The following is a 12,116-nucleotide window of genomic DNA, read 5'->3' as shown; positions in this document are numbered from 1 at the left end:
TCTGTTTTAATGGTGTAATGTATCACTGGCATGGATCTTTTGTAAGGATGTAATGCCTTCATTGATCTCTTCAACGATGCTAAGTGCACATATTTTTTTTTTCTTTCAATTTTTTTTTTATTCTTATGTTAATCCCCATACATTACATCATTAGTTCTAGATGAAGTGTTCCATGATTCATTGTTCGTGCACAACACCCAGTGCTCCATGCAGAACGTAAGTGCACATATTTTTAAGCAAAATTTTTTCTTTCTGGAAAAACTCATAAACCAATTATTGATTTTATTGGCTCTTTCCTGGCGTTCAATTTCTTCATGAATTTTAAAGTTGGGTTATAGGATCATTATATGTAGGAATTTTTCCCCCCTGCCTTTCTTTTTCTCTGTGTATTCCTCCTTGTGGGGTTTGAGTCTGGTTCTCCAAACACGAAGCTATACCTCAGGCAGTGGTAGGCAGCTCCTTTTCCAGCTTCCTTTCACAAGCCAGGGAAGCCCCACCTCAGCTTTCGGTTGTGAGCTCTGAGCAGGACTGTGGTTCCCATGCCTCCCATGGAGCACTTTTCCCCTCTGGTGTGCTTTTATCTGCAGAAGCCAAACTCACGGCTCCTACTACCTACTTCCAGATCCAGACACTGGCAGACCCTCAGATCAGCCCCTACTCTTTGCTTCGCATCTTGATTCTGTTCCAGGACTATGGAGATATACATATATATATATATGTATGTGTATATATATATATATATATAAAATTTTTGAGTGTGGCTGACTTTTTTTTAAAGATTGATTGGCACAGTCATTAAGCGTCTGCCTTCGGCTCAGGTCATGATCCCAGGGTCCTGGGATCGAGTCCCACATCGGGCTCCCTGCTCTGTGGGAAGCCTGCTTCTCCCTCTCCCATTCCCCCTGCTTGTGTTCCTGCTCTCGCTATCTCTCTCTCTGTCAAATAAATAAATAAAATCTTAAAAAAAAAAAGATTGATTTATTTGAGAGAGAAAGAGAGTGAGCGTGTGCATGCACGAGTGGGAAGGGCAGAGGGAGAGGAAAAGAGTCTCCAGCAGACTCTGCGTTGAATGCAGAGCCCCATTCAAAGCTTGATTTCATGACCCTGAGATCATGACCTGAGCCGAAACCAAGAGTCAGACACTTACTGAGCCACCCAGGTACCCCGAGTGTGGCTATGACTTTTAAAATTCTTTTATATATGTTCTCTATCATTGCTATGTGTTGGATCACAGAGGGCTTCATAGCATTCACTTATAAAGCCATTGAATCTGGTGAACAGGAATAGGACTTGGGAAACATTTATAGTAGGACAGAGTGGGAGGTAAAAACTGGGCAATTATGTGCAAGTTGGAAGAGTAAAGAACCTGAAGAAATGATGAGGTCCGGTATCACCGGTGAGTTGATGTGCAGGAACTCTAGTTATTAAGATGGAAAGAAAAACCATAAAATTTAAAGTTGGGTTGAACAGCCATGACTTCCCAGGTCCTCCATCCCTCTCCTTCTTCTCAAACGCCCCCTCTCCCTCACCCCCCTTTCAAGTTGGTGACAATCCCTAGGGGAACCAACCATTTTAGTTTGCCTAGGGCAGTTTTGGTTTTAGTACTGCAAGTCCTATTTCCTAGGAATGCCTCAGTCCTGGGAATTTAGGTTGGTTGGACACCTTAGCTCCCTACTTTTCACCTTGTGAGTGCCAACAGAAGACCTCTAATACCAAAATTAACCCTTACTAAAGGGTGAGCTTGAGAAACAATAATGGGAAGGGGAAGAAAGAACAGTAGGCAATGGGCCTCTGTAGTCTTTCCTTGGGTAGAGGAAGCCACAACCCAAGAGGTACTTTTCACTCTGAATTTGGTAGAAATATAGACCAGAAAGTGATCTCTGAAGTTTGTGATTCTCAGAATTTACTTCCTTACAGGAACTTGAACCATCAGTGCAAGTGGTGTTTATAATTCCTTCTATATTGGATTCAGAAATTACTTGTTTTGGGGAAAGGAAGATTGTGTAAATACTATTTGATTTGATTTCTCTGTAGTCTTCTTGAGTTCAATAAGCCACGCTGTCATTTTTTAAATATGTTGAACTTAATAATATTCAGTTCCACTGACTCTGTATTTTTCATCAGTGACCAAACCATACGTCATTTCATGATTGCTTCGGCAGCACATTTACAAAAATTAGAACGATACAGAGAAGATTAGCCTGGCCCCTGCACAAGGATGGCACGCAAATCTGTGAAAACCATACACCATTTCACAATTTTCAAAGTACTTTTATCTTAGAAAAGCACCAGTCAGTTACACAGCCACCATCATTACAGTTAAAAATAATGCTGCCAAGGTTGTCTTTGTCCTTCTGTTCGGATGATGTTGAAGGTTGGTGATGTGTAGCAGCAATAGACCTTGACTCCAGGAATGAATTAAGATTGATAAATTCCATCTAGTCATGGCTATACAATTTCTCTTTGTAGACTGCTCATTGTTCCATCCTCCTTTGCTGCTAGGAGTGAAATGTTACCAGCAGGCACCAATGAGACATAAAATGAAAGTCAGCTGGGAGTTTTCCAGGGAATGTTTGCTTTTCTAATGAAAGGGACAGACTTGAAAAAAAGCTTGCTGCCATCCCTTTCTCCTCCTTCCTATCTGGAATATGGATGTGATGCCTGGAACTAAGGCAGCCACATCAAGTCCATGAAGCAATATGCATGATGATGGGTAGCAATATGCCTATTAAGTCAGAGTGTGAAGGAGAACAGGAGCCTGAGCCCTTGCTGACATGGTCAGATCTTCCCTGAGACACTGTACCTCTGGACTTGTTTAATAAAAACAAATGTCCTTACCATTAGGTACCTCTTGATGCATGGCCCTTTACTTGCAACTAAAAATCAATTTCATGCTGAAGAGCAAGGTAAATAATGCATAGTGATGATACATGGCCATGGAAATGGGGATCTGTGTTGCCAGACTTGTCATGGCTTTTGGTGGATTTTTTCATTCCATAGCTCTTTATACTAAATAGGAAAGGAAAACACTCTTTTTGTTTCCCTCAGTGCTCAATGATTATTCAATTTCAGTATAAACAAAATGTACTCTAATGTGCTCTCACTGCAGTGGCTATTAAGGGATGAGACATGTAATTCTATATGATGCCATACTAAAATCCTTTTGTGCATCTTAGAAACAGAATGTCATCTGTGCTATATTGTTTTAGGGCAAAAGGAAATAGACTGAGGACCAGCAGAGCTTCCAGGGCAATGTTTTTGCTGGGAGGCTGGGTTAACCCACCACAAGAATGAGACAATTGCTTCTAGTGGGCTGGGAGTTATACCCACAAACCCACTGCCATCTATAGAACTAAGATTCAACCAATGCTCAAGTGGACAGTGAGCCCCACCCAAGGCAGTCCAAATAGCTTCCCTGTTGGTAGGAGGATAGATCTTACCTTGATCAAGGATGGGTAAAAAATGAATTCTGTGGGGAAATGCTATAGAACAAGATAAAGGGAACATCATCGCAAAGGCTCAAAGAAAGAACATGCCTCTGAAAATGATTTACTGCAGGAACCAGAAGATTTGGGGCAATGTATAGCATCCTTACTACACAGAAAAAAGGCAGAAAGGAAGAAAAAAAAAAACCACAATAGAAACCCAAAGAAACAAATAGTTAAGAATGAACCATAAGATTTTTGAGCACCCTTAACCTCTGAGTACCTACTGTGGACCAGCACTGCCCTGGGGCTCAGTGATGGCTAAAGCATAGCCCTTGATCACCAGGGGCTCACGGTGTCATGATCCCTTTCCTTCACAGTAACTTATTCCAAATCGAATTGTAACAGTAAGCTATGATATCATGAGGTCATATCACATTCACTCTATTTTGGAAAGAAATTAAATTACCATCTCCTAAGTAAGTAAATGAAGTAGGGAATGCACAGAGGGCTGGAAGCCACTGCATGTTTCATTGAGCTCTGGTTGTTTTATGCAAGACACTCTAAGAAAATGCATCATTCTTCGGAAGATCTCTTTCTCCTCGATTATACGGAAGTGATGGAAGATGCCCAGGAAGAGAGGTTGTGACAACAACACAAGCTACTTCCTCTGTCCAGCCAGCATGTAGCCCCTGGGTTGAGCCATAAGTCTCTGTGGACTCAGATGAATCTTCACCCCAGCATGGGGACCTGCCGGGGAGGCTCACTCATCGTTTCTAATATTGATAATGCTCAGTCCAATCCTGGCCACCTCCTACTTCCAGCCTTCCCCTGCCCTTCTCTGAAGACAGAAATTAAGCCCACACACTCAGAATGTCCCATCCTGTCCCCCTCACCTCCAAGGAAATATCAGTTCATAGAAGAAGGGTGTAGGGGCAAGTGGACAATCATTTCTCAACCTATTATTTAAGCTCTTCTGACAGGACCTTGCACCCCCTGAGCATACTGATGGGCCAAAGGATGGGGATGGGCCATAAGCTGGACCAGTTATAGAACACAGTCATGCTCTGGGCACAGCAACTGGGTAAGGGATGAACGTCTGATCCAGTGGGGCCAAGTGCAGTATATTTTTGGAATCCATGACCTAGGGACCACAGAGCACAGTGCTCATTTTCTCTCTGTGGTGGAGACTAGCAGCTCTGAACTCATCAAGACGGCATTTCCTGCCACATGGAGGAAGCTGGCCTGCAGTAGAAGGAAGGATACCCTCACGCAGAGGTGCGGGATGCCAGATCCGTTTCTAGGTATTCCTGAGGTACACTCACATCTCGACCTTCCTACAGTCATACTAGTCTTCCAAACACATTTTCCCTGGACTCTAAGGGAGTTTAAAGTGGGTTTGGCATTTACAACCCAAAAAACCCTAACACTGATTGTTATACCCTTCACGTGTTTTGGTTTTCCAAAAGAAATTTTTTTTCCTGATTATAAGAGTGATACTTATAAAAATTCAAATATTGGAAAATACAGTATATAAAATAAAAATTACCATAATTCCATCATCTAGACATAATCATTGTCTTTTAATATTCTTCCAGGCATTTCTTTCTTTTGAACTATAGATAGATAGTTTTACAGGAGTGTAATTTTATAACATACCATTTCACCTAAAAATATGTTTTGGATATTTTTATGGAACAATATTTCTAAAATCTACATTTTGAAAATGGTTGCATAGAATGTTATATTCAACTACTTTAATTAATGTACCCAGTCCCCTTTGGTGAACATTTAGGTTACTTCAAAAGTTCTGCTATTATAAAAAACACAGCAATGAACATATCTGTATGTACATTTTAGAGCCTTTGATAGATCTCTCACTTCTTAAGTTCTAATATTCTTATTTGTTTTGGCAACTTTTCCTGTAGCCTATCAATTTCATGTATGCCCTCTTGATTCATTCCTTTTTTATTCATTCATACTGTCTACAAACATTTACTGAGAGTATGTTATGTATGCTGCTGTACTCGATTTTGGGAAAACAAATGTGGGTAAATTTGGTGTTTTATCCTTAAGGAGGAAGGAGAAACTAGCAACAATTAAAATCTGACTCTGTGCTAAGCACTGTACAGGTTGATTTCATTCATTCTTCATTTAAAAAACAAACACCAACCCTGTGCAATGGTATTATCTTTTTTATATAAATGAAGAAAGGAAGATCAGAGAGGTTGAGTAGTTTGTCCAAGATCACACAGTATGTAAGTGCACACCTATGTCCAGGTCTGACTTCTATCACACATAGTTTAGAGAGAGAGAGATGTGAAAACAAATGACAAAACCAAGCTGTAAGTAAAATCGGAACAAAAGGATGCATTTAGGACCATCAACCACAATGATCAGCAGAGACAGACCTGAGACAAGTCTTTTACCTGTAGCAAGCAGCTTTTTAATAGTCTAGGTTAAAGGGTCAACACCAAACCTTAAATGACTTGCCTGACTCCACACCGCTCCAGGAGGCCCTTGGTCAGCCAGAATATTTGCCAGCTCGGAAGCTGGGGGAGAAAAGGAGGCCATTTCTAAGCAGCTCCGTTTGGAGAGGCTAAAACTAGCAGTTGTAATGCAGGGCTCCTGGGAAGATCTGAACAGCAGACAGAGCCATTTGAAAGAAGAGCTCGGAAGAAAGGGACAAACTGTTGGGAGGTCTCCAGACTCAGGCTGGTGGGGGTGACACCCTGCATGGCCTCGCACCAGGAAGGGGTGGTGCCCCGGCATAAGCCAACTCTTGGTTGGGATAAGCATGCATTTCACTGGAGCCCGGGCATGGAGGAGCCTGGAAGTATCGCTTGCCAGACACAGGGCTGTAACTGCTTATTAAACTTGGGCTGTTTGTGACTTAGAGTCTGCTGAGGCCTTTAGACTTGTTTGGATGAGATCCCCAAAGCTGACCCCATGATGCCCAGCCAGGAACTACTTCCCCAAATTGACAAGCCTCAGCTCTATCTTTCCCTAAGAGAAGACCCAAAGCGCAGAGCACGTGCACACGGGGAGTTTGCTTGAGCTGCTATCTCCATCCCTCCTTCCCTTGTACATGTTCCAAGGGGGCTCCTTGTCCTGCAGCCTAACCCTCCCACTGGAGGCATCATGGCAGAGCGCAGTGACTTTTCAACCTATTTGTTTCTTTAAAAGATTTATTTATTTATTTATTTATTTTGAGAGAGAGCAAGTGGGGGCAGAGGGAGAGAATCTCAGGCAGACTCCCCGCTGAGCATGGAACCCAATGCGGGGCTCGATCTCAGGACCCTGCAATCACGACCTGAGCCAAAATCAAGAGTCCGGCACTTAACCGCCTGAACCACCCAGGCACCCCTTCAACCTGTTTTCAATCTGGAGTGGAACACCAATAGATAAAGCAAATGAAATTGGAGCTGCTCACATCTCAGTGGGAGTCAAGAATGCCAGGATCTCCTTTCCCTCCCAGGATGTTCTGTTGGGTACACAGTTTTTTTTGTTTTTTGCTTTTATGGATAATAAATATGTGATTTATTTTTGTTCTGTCCAATATCACAGTTTTAAAGCCACAGACATTGCTGGAAGAGTCCTGAATTTAAAGTTAGAGCACCCAGGTTCTAATCCAGGCTCTGCCACCTACAAAGAGTGTGGTTTTTGAGAACATTTAACCTCTCAGACTCCACGGTTTTTACCTGTGAAATGAAGAAAATAATTCCCGTTTCCTTCAGAGGTTGATGCAAGCAGCAGGTGCAACCACGTGGGTAACAGCAGCTGTAAAAAGTCATATAGATGAGAAATGTTCCTTTGCCTGGCTTTTCCACATTTGCGTGGCCCCTGGACTTCTCCGCGTTTTTGGGCTAGGGGACAGAGCCATGCCATGTGGAAACCAAACAGCGTGACCTACTTACTTTTCCAGTTTCCAAAGAGAAATTGTCATTTTGAAGGTCCATTTCTTTGGTTTTTCTCCCCACCATGTTGCATTCTTGGATCAGCCCCTCTACTTGTCTCTGACAGACCCACCCCCCCACCGGGATACCCAAACCTGTGGCCCTTAGACACACAGTGTCTTCTCTAATCCTCACTCCATGCCTGCTAACTGATTTTGCCACTTTTTAGCAAGGAACACCAAGGCCATTTCCTCTATTTCTCTCAGCACACCCCAGGTTCGTACAAAATAAAAACCCCAAGTCTCTTCTTAGGATTCTAGCAGAGAAACCATGATTTCTGGTGGTTCTCCTGTTGCTCAGGATTTGATGTTGGAGCTCTATATGCGGTAATGAGAACATATCCGCTCCAGGCCCTCCCCCCCAGCAAAGCCAGAGATCTTAGGGGACGATGGCTTCTCAGTGGGGTTCCTCAGAGGCGACCATGTCAATTCCTCAAAGTCATGGCTGACTTAAATACTGGGCTTGATTTGGAGCACGCTACAGAAAATTATGTTCTCAGCGGCTCCTCAGCTGCCCACCCAGTTAGGACTTTCCCTCTGTTGCCAGACACTCAGGGACTAAGGTGACTCGAGTTGTTGTTCCGTGTTCCCAGATAGTCACCAGCTGTATACAGAAGGTATGTGGTGTGGGGGTTGTATTAAATTGGATAGACTTTGTTTCCTGTGTAGGAAGTCAGCCAGTGTTGCTGAGATTTGTACTCGTAGCTTCAGGCCCATGACAGCAATGGTCACCTCCTGAGAGTGAGTCAGTTCTCCTCATGGGCCAGGAGATGGGTTTGGATAACCCATTACAGGCAGGATAGAAATTAAATTTCAAATGGGAACAATAATTCTGCCCCACGTCCCATAGACTAATAGAGCTTAATGGAACAGTTGCTTATGCAGAAGAGATTTCAGTCTTCCTTTTGTACCTGTTTTGACATTTCCTACGGGTTCGTAGCCCACCCGACTTTAGGTGGAGCCCCTGAGACTCTTTCTGGAAATTCACAGCCTGTCTTTGCATTTTCTTTTGAATAACCTAGTCCAGTGCAGAGGAAGAATAAATAGGGTGAAAGGGGATAGGCCACTGGCAGAGAATTCTAGGCCTGAGAGTCCTGGCAGCAAGATCTACTCTTCTTGCCAGGGGGCACTTGGGGCTCTCAGGGTTTGGCCTCTTCCCATCACTCAGATCTGTTCCTTGATGTTCCTCTGATATGTGGTAATCCCTTGGGGCCAGACTTCAGGACTTTGGCATTCCCCCAGAGCATGAGGCAGGAGAGACGTTTCTCTGCCTCCTCTGTGCACTCCCCTCCTGCAGCCCATCCCCGAGCCTTTCCTGGGTGCCGGCGGGACACCACACGGTGCTTGCGGCCACTACCCCAGTCAGTCCTCTTCAAGACAGAATCCTGTCCTGCAGCCTGCAGGCTGGACATACGCATGACACCGCCTGGTGACATCAGCCCCGGTGGGCACCCTGAGCCCTGGGCTCACCAGCTTTCAAGCTGAAGACTAGAGAATTCGTAGGTGAATGGGTGTGAACTGTTTTGTGCCTCCATCCAACATTTAACTCTGATGCCTGGCTATGTACCAGAAAGGGACCAGAGACTGTATGGGATAATTGAAATCTCATTTGGTTAATTGGTTTTAACTCCCTTCTCCACCAGACCTTTTACCAGAGCTATTAATTTCCCCATTTTTCTCCTTTTGTTTTCTTTGTCCAACCTCTGTTTAGCAGGCTAAGCCACCAGGACAAGAACCAAAGCCTGCCAGCCAGGGGAAGGGGAAACAGGGGCCTAGATCTCCTGCAGACTAGACCATGGGCGGCTGCACCAGTCAGACCCCATCTCACAGGGCAAGTCGGGTCTCACCAGCCCTTCCCCCTTACACCCCCAGACTCAGACCTCGGCCAGGCGCCACCCCTCCCCGGGCCCACTCCTAGGGCAGAGATGCAGGAAGAGCCACTTTGCTCCCGGGGTTGGAAAAGTGGGAGCTGACTGCTGCCAAGCAAACAAGGAGTCCCGAGTGAGAGTCTAGGATGTTCTCAGCCTCAGAACAGGCCAGCCAGCTCTGAGACATGCAAATCGCCACAGGTGCAGGATGTAAAACAGAAGCGGCCCCCGGTGAGACCGATGGGGCCACAGGCTACACACTTTGCCTCTGGCCCTAGCAGGCTAAAGTTAGGTTCTGGCTCCCACCAGATGCCACATTTAGCTAATCCCCACTACTGAGCTGGGGACCCGCCCAGGCTCTGGCTAATGCAGGGTCTGGCTGGCCCTTTCAAAGGAGTCCCAGACTGGGCTCCACGTCACCACTGTGTGGGGGTAAAGTCAGGGAAAACTCACAACTGCTCCCTGCCTTCCCCACAACCAAGTCTGAACATCGTAGATTTATGATCAGGCTAAAATGGACAGGTCAAGTCTTGCCTAATCCTTTTTTTTTTTTTAAGATTTTATTTGGCACAGAGAGAGCAAGCACAAGCAGGGGGAGTGGCAGGCAGAGGGAGAAGCCAGTTCCTCCCTGAGCAGGGAGCCCGATGCAGAACTCGATCCCAGGACCCTGGGATCATGACCTGAGCCGAAGGCAGACCCTTAATCGACTGAGCCACCCAGGTGCCCTTGCCTAATCCTCTTGATGCTACCAAGTCCATCTCCCTCTTTGTTGCCCTCTCCCAGACCTAAAGCATCACTGGATCCCATGAAAGAGCCCCCAGCTTGCTACTGCTCAGGGACTTCACCCGACCCATCTCCACTGACCTGTCTCCTACAGCAGTACTCGCTGTGCTCAGCACCCTTCTGACCTCTGACCCCACGATGGGCCTTCCTCTCTGCGGGCCTCATGCCCTCACAGCCAATGCCCAGCTTTTCTTGCCTTCAGTTTCCTCTCTTCCTTAGCCATGGTGCGCACACCCAGTCCAGTGAGCCGCCCTGAGCCACACAGGCCCCCAGGCATGCAGGACCCAGGCGCCTGGAGGAGGGGTGTCAACCAAAGAGCCCACAGGGCCAGGCGGTATGCCAAGTGGAGAGGCCCGCGCCCTCAGTCTTGTCAGGGCCCCCAGGGCAGCTCCAGCCTCCTCTCAGCTGTGGGGCCTGAGCAGACCCCTAAAGTCCAGGCCAGGAAATAAGGGCCACATTTGTCATACCCCAGGGCACGTGTGTTGTGCTAATGGCATGTGCCCGCGGAGTTGTCTTAGAGGATTTTTTTCCCTCCTTTTTCAAAAGGAGTGGGGGAAGGGAAGGGCGGCGGTTTTAGGCAGGATGTGGGGCATCCAGCGGCTGCCATGTATCACTGGTTGTTAAGGAGGGATGGAGACTTGCCCACAGCGCTCTCAGCGACCCCGTGGTGTGGTGTCAGTGTGGTGGGGAGGTGGCCAGAGGGGTCAGAGATGACCCCCCGCCCCCGCTGTACCTTGGGCAGCCTGCCCAGACCTGGTGAGGAGGAGCACATTCCCTTTGTCAGTCCTGGAGACGAAGGGCTGTTTTCTTGCCAGGAGGACGCTATACATTCTCATGCTTCCAAAGCCGAGAGGCTGGTTCTGACTGGAGTCTGAGCACCAGAATCACAGCTGAACGGGACGAGGGGCTGGAAAGGACAGCCGGCAGGGTTTGGGAAGCCCTTATCCACAGTCCCACGCGGCCTGCAGTCTCCGAGCCCACGGACCGCATTGCCCCCCCCTCAGAGCAGGCCAGAGCGCTGAGCGCTGAGCACGCGGCGCCGTGTTCCGGGGCCGACAAGACATGCAAGGCTCTATTCGCAGGACTTAAACGTCTGATGGGGGACAGGAGACAGGACCTAGGAACATACAGCAGGACCTACGTGAACACGTATGTGGTTACTTGGGGACAGAGAGTCAGCAGAGGGACGTTCCCCAACAGCCATGTGGGCACATCGTCACACAACTACATGGGCCTTTAGAGAACTTCGGAGATTGATCCAGATTTCTCAGATGTCTGAAACCACTCTGATCCGTTTGAAGCTCTCATTACCACTTCTGTTCAAATACTGTTTTTCCAGGGGCTTCCTCTGGGACTCACCGGAGAGCGCGTTCCCTCCAGAGACCAGCTATGAACATCAGGCCAAGTCACTCTAGGTAGGTGGCAGACCAGGACCCGATAGAGGACGACCTGGAATAAGGTTGACTCGAAACGTAGCCAAATGCCGGACCCCTCTAAACCCCCCTTCTTAAATCAAGCCAGTCATGCAACCGACCTCATGCCTGAGGGGTGGTTTTTGCTTGCTTGCCTGCTTCTGCCGTGTGCAAGGGAATAGTGCTGCCAAAGATAAGGTGCAGGAGAACAGTACGCCTTACTCTGGCCAACTGGGAAAAGACACCGAAGATTTGCCTCTTACAGCAGTTAGAGCTGTAGAGAGCAGGATCAGGGTTTCTCAACCTGGGCACTGCTGGTGCTGGCCCGGATAATTCTTTCTTACGGGGGGCTGACCTGTGCTCTGGAGGATATTTAGCAGCATCCCTGGCCCTCTCCTGGCTGGCCCCCACCTCCAGCTGTGACCACCGCCAAGTGTCTCTGGACACTTTGAAATGTCCCCTGGAGGCAAAATTGCCTACAGTAGTCACTGCTACTTATGAAAGGGGTTGGAGCGCAGGCAGCCTGACACATGCTCGGGAAAGGGCTTGATTTCCAAAATGGAAACGGAATCACAGGACGGTCAGCGGCGGTCATGGGGTTCAGCGAGGCTTAAGTGTGAATGATGGGTGGTGCCTTCTCAAGAAAAAACTTTCCGAGGATTTCCAGTGTTAA

General features: G+C 47.0%; 1 long non-coding RNA gene and 1 other non-coding gene across 2 annotated transcripts in view; one reads left to right on the top strand and one right to left on the bottom strand.

The window, feature by feature from the left end:
* The first annotated feature begins 2,150 nt into the window (after nucleotides 1-2,150).
* On the top strand, nucleotides 2,151-2,253 carry LOC115941219 (U6 spliceosomal RNA). The gene has a single exon (XR_004075976.2). It is a non-coding gene; the product is annotated as a U6 spliceosomal RNA (small nuclear RNA).
* Nucleotides 2,254-6,658: 4,405 nt separating this feature from the next.
* Nucleotides 6,659-12,116, bottom strand: part of LOC145722054 (uncharacterized) — a 28,175-nt gene continuing 22,717 nt past the window's right edge. The window contains exon 3 of the long non-coding RNA XR_014146089.1: nucleotides 6,659-7,205. This is a non-coding gene — a long non-coding RNA (uncharacterized LOC145722054). The remainder of the gene's footprint in view (nucleotides 7,206-12,116) is intronic.

The sequence above is a fragment of the Leptonychotes weddellii genome, chromosome 6 (genome assembly GCF_054177405.1).
Source record: "Leptonychotes weddellii isolate Sample4059 chromosome 6, ASM5417740v2, whole genome shotgun sequence".
Lineage (NCBI taxonomy): Eukaryota > Metazoa > Chordata > Mammalia > Carnivora > Phocidae > Leptonychotes > Leptonychotes weddellii.
Note: the sequence above shows the minus strand (reverse complement) of the source record. Positions and strands in the feature narration are given on the sequence as shown.